The sequence below is a fragment of the Adiantum capillus-veneris genome, chromosome 27 (assembly GCF_014529385.1).
Source record: "Adiantum capillus-veneris isolate H3 chromosome 27, ASM1452938v2, whole genome shotgun sequence".
Classification (NCBI taxonomy): domain Eukaryota; kingdom Viridiplantae; phylum Streptophyta; class Polypodiopsida; order Polypodiales; family Pteridaceae; genus Adiantum; species Adiantum capillus-veneris.
Genome location: NC_140957.1, coordinates 36,240,733 through 36,246,685, shown reverse-complemented (window position 1 = coordinate 36,246,685; position 5,953 = coordinate 36,240,733). Strand labels below are relative to the sequence as shown.

The window sequence follows — 5,953 nt, the reverse complement described above, 5'->3', positions numbered from 1 at the left end:
CTTCCAGTTAGGGGAAAGTTCTAGGCCCTATGATCTAACATTGGATGTGGAAGAGCAAGGACCAAAGATTACATGGCCACAGCTGCTACATCTCGCACCAAAGGTAAGGCGGCAATGGTCCAAAATGGTAAGTACAAGGCGCTCCAAAGCAAAGGTAGCCGGAGCAATTTCGGGTTGCAACATGGATGATATCCTTCCAATTGTCGACGTCAACATAAAAGGTAAGAGGGTTGGAAACACCTACATTGATGGAGGTGCACAAATTTGTGTGATGAGTGAAGCTATGATGCTTCGGCTAGGGCTCGAGGTTGATAGGCCTTCTCCATGCAAGGCAAAGATAGCAAACGACACAAAAGTCAAGTGTGTAGGTGTGGTAAGTGCTGTGAAGATAAAATGTTTCAACACTGAAGTAGAAGTGGATATTTTTGTAATGCCTAATAAGGGGGAGGGCTATCCATTAATCTTGGGAAGGCCAGGGTTGATGGCCATGAAGGTAAAATAGGACTAGGACACTGGCCTTCTACGCATGACTGGTAAGAAAGGGGAGAAAATATACTACGATATGAAGACTAGCAAGCAAAAGCAAATGGACCTAGAGACATCAGCAGATGAAACCACTAGTGTACTTTGATTCTTGTAAATCCCCCCCAACATCTCACATATTATCCCAACACTCTATGCGTGAGGAGGGACTTAGGCGTAGCAACCACATTGTGAGCTTCACTTTTGGTGTGAGAGAAGCTTTCAAGGTACACATTGCAAGTGAGAGAGCATGAGTTAAAAATATCAAAACCACTATTGTTTATGTTCCTCCATCATGAATAAATTGAGGTTTGGTGCATCAAAGGCGTGATTTGACATTCAAATCTTTGTCCTTCCACTTGTGCAATACGGTTTGGTGAATTCAAGGTGACTTGTGTATTTTAAGTTTCTATCATTTGATCTTGTTTGAGAAAGTGTTTTGGTGTGTTTTCATTGCCAATTTTGTGTCCATTGTAAGAGGGTATTGTGGTGAGAGGTCTCCTACACCCTAAGATAGTGTGTGTGTGTGTGTTGGTAATGTTTAGCATTCACTAAGCATTGAGTTAGTTTTGTGCAAGCTCTATGATAGCATCACAATGAACCATGTCCATTTGCAAGTCACAAACAAGGTATTATGCAAGTTCCATTCCTGTCTCTCTCTCTTCCCTTTTCTCTAGCTCTCTCTGCTCCATTTGGTGTGTGTCTTGGTAAGCTTGATGCAACTCATTAGAACTATTCTGCTTACGAATGCGAACTCTATGCAATAGTGTCTGCCTTAAAAACATGGCGGCATTATCTATATGGTGCTCAGTTTGAGATTGTGTTTGACCATGAAAGCATCAAATGGTTTACATAACAAACGGATTTAAAGGGTTGAAAAGCCAGGTGGTCCGAGATCCTTCAGGAATATAACGCCAAGCTAAGGTATCGCAAAGGCCGATACAATGTAGTGGCAGACGCTCTAAGTCGAATGCCAGAGATCAATTCGCTCTTGTTCACGGAACTCCGTAGTGAATTTTTAGATTCTCCCAAAGGCAAATATGAGCATGATGAAGCATATTCCAAAATGTGGAGCCATGTTCAAAAGAGGGATCCTTCTCCTCCAATGACGGTAGTGTACAGTTAATCTCCACACCTAGTTCTCCTTTATCAAGTGATGAACTACAGCGATGGAATCATTTTACCATTGACAATGGGTACCTACTCCATAAGGGGAGAGTTTGTGTACCGACGGACACCAACATTCGGTTCCACATTCTTTATGAATGTCATGATAGTCCAGTGCAGGGCACCCGGGAATTAGAAAAACTTATGCTCTCGTACGACGACAATTTTACTAGCCAGGTCTACATGGCTTTGTTCAAGCTTATTTCTTGCATTGCCAAAAATGTCAAGTTAACAAAGCAGAGCGCCTGAAAGCAGGAGGCCTCTTACATCCTTTGGAGATTCCCAATGGAAAATGGGAAAGCATCTCTATGGAAGTTTATTGTAGGTTTACTAACCACTGTACAAGGTCATGACTCAATATGGGTGGTCGTAGACATGTTGACTAAACTATGTAAGTTTATTCCGACCAAATCAACGGTTAAGACACCAGAACTAGTCAAGTTATTTGTGGACAATCTGTGCAAATTGTATGGTTTGCCAAGTAACATTGTTATTGACCGTGATCCCAAGTTTAACAGCCACTTTTGGAGAGTTGTATTTAAACAATTGGGTACACAACTAAACCTCAGTACAACTGATCATCCAGAAACGGATGGTCAAACAGAACGGGTTAACCAGGTGCTAGAGGATATGCTAAGAGCATACGTCAGCAAAAAACAGTCAGACTAGCAAGAATACTTATCTATTCTCGAGTTTGCCTACAACAGTGCTAAGCATGTCACAACAGGTTTTAGTCCTTTCATGCTCATGTACGGGTTTCAACCTAGGTCACCAGTTACGATGGGGTTGGCAACCGAAAAACTCCAACGGGTTAAGGATTTTCTCCAAGAGCACATGGATATGCTGAAACTTGCTCGTCAGAATGTCCGGCAAGCACAGGATCGGTATAAGAAGTACGCTGATGAGAAACGTTGATGAGAAGAAGGGGAGAAAGTATTTTTACGTGTGCCAAGACATTTAGAAAGTCTGAAAATTGGGCCGACACCTAAATTATCTCCCTGATATTGTGGGCCTTTCAAAATACTCAAGTGAGTAGGTGATTGTGCCTACAAATTATTACTACCTTCACATTCTCGCATTCATCCGGTGTTTCATGTAAGTTGTTTACGTAAGCGGTCACATGGGGACGACAATGTCATTGACCAACAGGTTTTGGTTGATTTCATTGAACCTCCTACCCTACGGCATGAACCTGAACGTGTTCTTGATTATCATGAGTTGCATACACATCATCACGTACGTCAACAAGCCTTAATCAAGTGGAAAGACCAACCTGAAGAAGGTGCCACTTGGGAAAACATTAGTGTTCTTAAGAAGAAGTTCCCCACTTTTGTTTTCGAGGATGAAAACTCTTCTTAAGGGGGGAGTAATGTCAAGACACCGTCAAGGCCGGACTAGACAAGGGAAAGGCCGGGCTAGGCGGTGTGGAACGGGGAGTCTAACTAGGGCAAAGGGCCAAGGGCTTTGCTATATAATGGGTGGTTGGGTGGTGGACTCTCAGGCTCTAGCTTCCCTTGTCTTACATGGCTAGCACTTTTTGAAGTAGTTTCTCTACAGATGACTATGTGTTGACAGATCCACATTTTCTTGAGCACATGCAGTGTTCTATTGAGCGCTTTTGAGAGTAGATATCCCCATAGGGATTTGCTTACTACATGCAACAGTTCTTGGCACCTCTTTGTGTGTGGTTATTCATGTACATTGAGCTCGGGTGATTCACTTTGTATTTTTGTATGGTACCATGTGAGTGTACAAGAGGGGGGGTTTTGGAGGTTGCACATATGGATAAACAATGGGGGTTGGCCCCATATTATCTCTTTCTCATACCGTATGTATAAGGGGGGGGGGGGGGGGGGGGGGGGGGGGGGGTATAAGGAGAGGGGTGAGTATAAGGTAAGGTATATAAGCCCCGTGCTCTCTTGGTTGTGTATGACATTTCTAGCTCGGTTGACGAGGAATATTGCTCGCTTACGCTGTGAAAATCTCAATGCACGCTCTGTAGAATGAGGACTCTGTAGAACAAGGACTATCGATTCTAGAGGCAAGGACATGCAACGAGAGCAACGAGTTAATTTTTTTAATTTGATAGTGAGCATCAATCAACACACCAATGATGTTGTGGCTTGGTTTACAGGTGGAGTTGTGAGTACTTGCAGTATCCGATGACAATATTTCCAACCATGGGAATTTCATGATTCCAACTCAATTACATAGAATGAGCCAATAAGTGTAGAGGGGGTATTGCCTAATGCAATATTCCTTCAAGCATTCTAGAATTTAACTCTTTTTGTAAGTATTAAAAATGAAGGTCACCCGCCCACATCTAACCCTAGTCCTCGTGCTCGGATCTGCAGAGAGGTAGAAGAGCACACAACTGCTGAGGGGGTGAGGTAGGCCAAGGACACCACAACCCACAAGGCATAAGAGACAGCCAATAGAAGGCGAGAGAGGCCCAACACCACGCCCAAGTACACACAAAATTTAGCATTTTGTCAAAACGCTAAAGTAAGGTAGAGAGAGACACACACACACACAGAGAGAGAGAGAGAGAGAGAGAGAGAGAGAGAGAGAGAGAGAGAGAGAGAGAGAGAGAGAGAGAGAGAGAGAGAGAGAGAGAATTAGCTATGGTGGATGGCAAGCTCATGCAAGATCTACATTATTCCTCCTCTCAAGCATGTAGAGATTCCTATGCCAACACGGTGAAGTTCTAGTTAAACTTGAAGCAGCCAATGTAAACCATGTTGATTGGAAAATACATGTGGGACTGCTCGTCCTTTTCTATCTTCAAATTTCACTTAATATACTGTCAAAAGACTACCAGAGGTCTCTCCTATTGATGGTTCTTGCTTACTAGTTGCAGACCTAACTGCTTGGAGACTGCTTTGCAATCCATTCAAGATATTGCGGGTCTGAAGTTGGATGGTTCCAACCATGCCAATCTTCTTATCATTGCTACATCTGGTGGCGTTGGCTTATATGTTGTACAGATAGTGAAGCTTGGCGGTGCACACATTATCGCTACTTGTGGAGCCCACAATATAGATCTTGGAAAAGTTGGGTGATGATGAGGTTCTAGATTACAAAACACTAGAAGGAGAGAGCCCTTTTGGTCAACTTTATAATCCGGTTATTCATGGTACAACTGGGATTCCCTTTTGAAGTTTAGTCCCACTCTTAAACCTATTGCCAAAGTGGTGGATCTTACTCCAAACTTTGACTCATTGGCGTCGATAGCTATACAGAAATTAACTTTCTGTAAGCAGCAATCAATTCCATTCTTGATGTCTGCCAATGCCAAGGATTTTTCGTTCTTGACCAACCTTGTAAAGGAGGAAAATTTGAAGATTGGGGTGGAATCGCAACACCCCTTGTTAAAAGTAGAAGGAGCAGGGGCCAGGAGTAAAGAGGGGCATGTGACATGAAAGGTAACAGTGACATTTGATGGTTAAGCCCATCTCAAATAAGTACAAATTTTGCAAAGTAGTTGTCTGCTATTGGCGCATATTTGTGTTTTAAGGTATTTGTGAGTAATCACTCTTTCATGGGCTGCCATGCCCATTTGTGTGTGTGTGTGTGTGTGTGTGTGTGTGTGTGTGTGTGTGTGAGAGAGAGAGAGAGAGAGAGAGAGAGAGAGAGAGAGAGAGAGAGAGAGAGAGATCCTCACTTCCCCTTCACAACCTAAAATTTGGGAGGCAAATTACCTAACATCGAGAGTTTCTCGCCATGAGCAAGTCAGGATAACCTCCGGATCTCAAGAAATATATGACAAGAAATAAAGGCCACAGGGTGCTCTCTATGCTACTAAAAAAAAGTATTATTTGCTCTATATTGGCACCCTATGGCCTGAAGAACATAGGGTCCTCTGTATGCTAGTAAGAACCTCTCTATGCTCTACATTGACATCCTATGGCCTCAAAGCCACAAGGTGGCCTCTATGTTTTGAAGAAACCCTTCATGATGGTTTTTTGACAACTTATGGCCCCAGGGCCATAGGGTGTTGTCTATGTCTGTAAAAAACACTATTTGCTCTATATTGAGGAGACCTTGTGGGATGAAGGCTATAGGGTCCCCTCTATGCTAGTAAGCACCTCTGCTTACTCTATATTGGCACCCTGTGGCCAAAAGGCCATAGGGTTTCCTTTATGCTAGTAAGAAGCTCTCTATGCTCTATATTGACATCCTATGGCCCCAAGGCCACAAGGTGCCCTCATTGTTTCCAAAAAACCCTCATTGGTTTGGCAACCTATGGCTCGAGGGCCATAGA

At 43.2% G+C, this 5,953-nt stretch overlaps 1 pseudogene; it reads left to right on the top strand.

The window, feature by feature from the left end:
- Window positions 1–4,313: 4,313 nt before the first annotated feature.
- Window positions 4,314–5,138, top strand: LOC147421776 (chloroplast envelope quinone oxidoreductase homolog; annotated as a pseudogene).
- Window positions 5,139–5,953: the final 815 nt, after the last annotated feature.